This window comes from Wolffia australiana, chromosome 8 (assembly GCF_029677425.1).
Source record: "Wolffia australiana isolate 7733 chromosome 8, ASM2967742v1".
NCBI classification, from domain to species: domain Eukaryota; kingdom Viridiplantae; phylum Streptophyta; class Magnoliopsida; order Alismatales; family Araceae; genus Wolffia; species Wolffia australiana.
In genome coordinates, this window is record NC_135842.1 from 8,838,515 (window position 1) to 8,843,164 (window position 4,650).

Genomic DNA, 4,650 nt, shown 5'->3' on the forward strand with positions numbered 1-4,650 from the left:
TAGCTCTCTCTCTCTCTCTCGCTCTCGCTTTCTCTCTCCCTCTCTGGCTCTTTCTCTCTCTCTCTCTCCCTCTCCCCCTCTTTGTCTCTCTCCTCTTGCTCTCTTTCTGTGCCCCTCTTGCTCTCTCTCTCTCCCTCTCGCGCTCTCCTTCTCCCTTCGTCGCTCCCTCTTTCTATCTCTCTCTTTCCCTTTGTCGCTCCCTTTTTCTATCTCTCTCGACACGGTGAGGTTATATCTACCAAACCCACTTTTCACTCACGGCCAACTCTACGTCGCTCTCCCAAGGATGTGGATTGGTCCATCAGGAATCGTATTCTGCGATGGCGGTGCCAACCGCTTGCCTATGACTAACGTTGTTTACATAGAGGTTTTCCATTAGGAGATGTTGAGTAGAAGGCCATAGAAGACGAGCTTATACGTTCTCAGTGATAGCGAACTCACAAGGACTTATTTGGAAAATAGGAAGAAAAAGCGTTGCGCCCCTGTTGATCGTCGCTCACGCACCAGGCGCTTCTGGCCAGTCGAGGGAAGAGGCAAGTGGGGGCTAACAACCTATAAGGAGAACAGGCGCATGAGACAAGAGGAGGACGGGGGGAACTGTGCGAGTGTGCTCCCGCGGAGTTACAAGAAGGAGGGAGATCCTCTCGCCGTCTTGGAGGAGGCGTCTCCGATCCGGCCGCCTACCTGTTGCAGCTGACGCCCATCTATCTTTCTGTTATCGCTGTTCTCTCTTGAGACATCAGAACTGGTTATTGATTTGGTATTCCGGTTTCTCTCTTAGCGACATTGTTGAAGTGGATTTGCGCGATTGTTCTATCCAGGGGTTTGGAGAGGGAGATCATAACACTAAGGTAAAACCTCAAACTCTCTCTCCACCTTCTCGTCACCATAATCTTCCAAGACTAAGATCCTTCTTAATTTCAGCTTCTAGGAAGGCGTTCCCTCATCCGCGATTCACTAAATTGATCATCATCATCATCGTCGTCAACATCATCGATGACATCATCATCATCATCATTGTCATGACAGAAGATCCAATGTGTGAAAGAGGGCCAGGCCGAGGAGTTCTTCACCGTGACAAGCTGGCATAGGGTTGGAAGGTTGGAATCCTATTGATCATGTGGCTGAGAGACAGCATGAGAATGAATCTTCGCGATCTGAGCTTCTCTGTTGTTGCAATGCAGCACTATGGGCTTCCTGGGCAACAAGTGAGGCAACTTCTCCCTTACGTTTTCCCCCTCCTCTCTCTCTATATATAAAATCTCATCTTTTCATACTAGGGCGCATCTCTGTTAGCTTCTTTCTTCAAACTAAGAGCCTCTGCTTCGTTCGCTGCCATCTGTCGTCCAAAGGGGCCGTAGGAGATGATAGGCAGTGAAACTGTGTCATTGCCAAGACGCTGCCTGCATCTCGATAATCTGCCTATGGTCTCCGGTACACCCTCAATCTCTCTATCTCTCTTCTCATCGCAAAAATTCCCAAAAACTAACATCCCTTTAAATTCAGCTTCTAGGAAGCCGTTCTAATATCCGCGCTGCACTGAACCAATCATCATCATCATCATCATCATTGTTGACATTGTCATCATCATCGTCATCAGGGCAGAAGATCCATCCCGTGAAAGAGGGTCAGGAAAAGGAGTTTTTCATCGTGGTGAGCCAACTGATGGTGTAATCCTCCTGGTTGTGTGGGTGAGAGGAAGCCTACAGAATTATCTCTGTCATCTAAGCTTCTCCACTGTCCCAATGTGGCACCATAGGCTTCATGGGCAACAAGGCAAACAACTCCTCAATTTCGTTCTCCCCCTCATCCTCTCTCTCTCTCTCTATATATATATATATAATCTCGATCTTTCCCTACCAGGGCACCATCTCCATTACATTTTTCCTTCAGAAAAAGAGCTTATGCTTCGTCCGCTGCTATTTGTCGTCCAGCTAAGCAACCAGAGATGAGTGGCAGTGCAACCGCGTCGCTAATAAAACAGACATGCATCTTGATATTTAAGTACCAAGATCCTCTCTCGCCTCGCCTTCCTCCACCTGCAGCCAAGGAAACCCCTCGACCACGAGTGAGAAACATTTGCTAAATCAAGACACTAACTAGACAAGATACAGAACGTAATATTATACTCTACTTTATTTGAATTACATTTCTTACCATAGCAGCCGGATAATTATATTGAAGGATCTGAATTACAGAATTTCGTTGGCGGCGGAGGCAAGAAGCTTCGATGCAAAGAAGGAATGGTCAAATTGTCGCATAGAGACCCGGTGAGGTCTGCTCAGCCACCCGTCGTCTATGCTACCCTGGCATGTAATCCAAACGAAAGAGCATTCATTTTTTTTTCCTCTGTCATCTGTCTACGAGCTTCAGATCCGTGTGGTTCGTCTGAATTGCTAAAGATGGGATTTTTTAATCTCCAAGAATGAGTACGGCCCTGCTTTCTATCTCTTCTCTCTCCAACCCAAGCGAGCATTGCGAGCGGGCCCTACTAGTATTTTATTATGAAATTAGTGTCATTATACCCTTTAAAAATACTATGAATATCCAGAAACGGAAAAAATTATTCAAATAATGTAATAAATCATGGAGTTACACAAAGCAATGTCAATTTATAATCATTTAAATGAAGAAGTTACACAAATCACATGAAGTTACTTGAGAAAAAATAGAATGTTATTTTGATTATCAATATGCTACAACAAAGTAGCTAGATCATTAGGGACCAAGATACCTTCAGCTATTGTGAGCTGAATCAATTCCCATGACATCATTTATAAATGCTTATATTTTTATTGATTGTGTTAACACAAGGTTTAATAGAAGTTTTTTGTATTGGGATTCCTCATAGGAGAATGTCAATTTCTATAGATGTGAGTGTTGCAAAAATTAGCCAAATCCTGAAAGAGCTCCTTATTAATGAATATAACATATACTGGAATACTCTTGGTATTAATGACCTTATATCCTAAAAAACACAAATGTTGTCGAGTAACCCAATACATTGCATATCAGATGCAATAAAAATTTTAACACTATTTCTAGAACCTACAAACAGTCTTTAGTCTATGTAATTAGAATATGTCTTTTAGAATGATGTTTTTATAGAGTAAATATGGCTGCTTCTAATGGGATATGATAAAGCACCAAAAGTGAAAGGTTTATTGTAATATGACCATTGTTATAAATTTTTGTTAAGTAGTATGGTATGAAGGTAGTGTGAGTACATAAAACTGACGGTCATCAAACACCATAGGATGTAATATTTTGCTGATTTTATTAGGACTTAAGGATATGAGATATCCAAAGACTAGGATATATTAAATAGAATCTAAAGCACTTAGGCCTAGGAGGTTAGATGTGCTGGAAAATATTTATCTGCCAAACCTAAAATTAATGTCATCATTGAAAATCATATTCTCAATCCGTTTTGAACATTAATGTGAACAATATTTATGTCACTATTGTTAAATTTGTAAACATGCTTACTATTATCCACAGAAACCTTCATAATTGAACCCCAATAACTCTTGGTTGGTAAAAATCATTCAGGAAAGTATCCAGCATATTTAATAATTAAAAGTGGATAAAACATGTTAAGATTGCTCTATCAGTAAATAATGGAATCAGATGCTTTTCATATTCCTTAAAAAAGGTCACCTGTAGAAGAACTAGAAGAATATCCCCATCGAGATAACTCGATCAAGTTTAAGCATACAGATCTTTCATTCCATAACAAGTTGATGAAGGTTCAGAGAAAAAGCAGATGAAATTGAGCCTAGGAAGTATCAGACACTTTTTCACGCTCATTGTGTTAGTGAATCTGAAGCTTCAACTATAATATCCTTTGTATAAATATTATATTCTTAGAATAATAAAGAACATAATTGATGTTTTGTTACAGACTTGGATATTCCCTCACTGTTTTGTGTCTAATTTTTCCAATTACTTTACAGAAATAAATTTGTTGCTTTTGCATATTTAGCCAATAGAATATTTCAATTGGATATTTTCTTCTATTATCTCGAGTTTTGTGTTTTTCTTGATAAGATGAATAATTTAAAGAAAATTAATTTTCAAAGCTTGGAAATATTATCAAATGAAGAGTATCTAATTCGCATAAAGATGCATCGTTGGGAGGATTTAAATTTCAATTTGTGGCACTCGTGAGTCAAACATTATAGGTAAAAATATCACATATTTAATTTTATAAATGTTTAATGTGGCAAAAACATAATAATGCTGATAAAATGTAATATATTTAGCCATGCTCTACCAAATAAAGGATTTATATTCATACTTGACTGCCTTCACAAATGAATTTTGCAAATTTGTACAATTTTACTAAGTAAATTATATAACTGAAACCTTAGGGTGTTAAAAGAGTTTATGAATAGAGTACAGAAGTATATGATAAAGAGTATAACAACATTTTTTATCAAAAATAGCAAAACAGTACTTAAGTAAATGATTCATATAGTTCATTCATAATATTCCTAGATTAAGTTTACTACTTCACAAATTTCTTCTAATGAATGGCTTATCAAAGAGGATAAATTGCAGAATGATGGACATGGAGTGACTCATGATAAGCGTATGATGTTTCTTTGTGCTTATGCACACATTATAGTAGAATGTCCATGGAAAAAT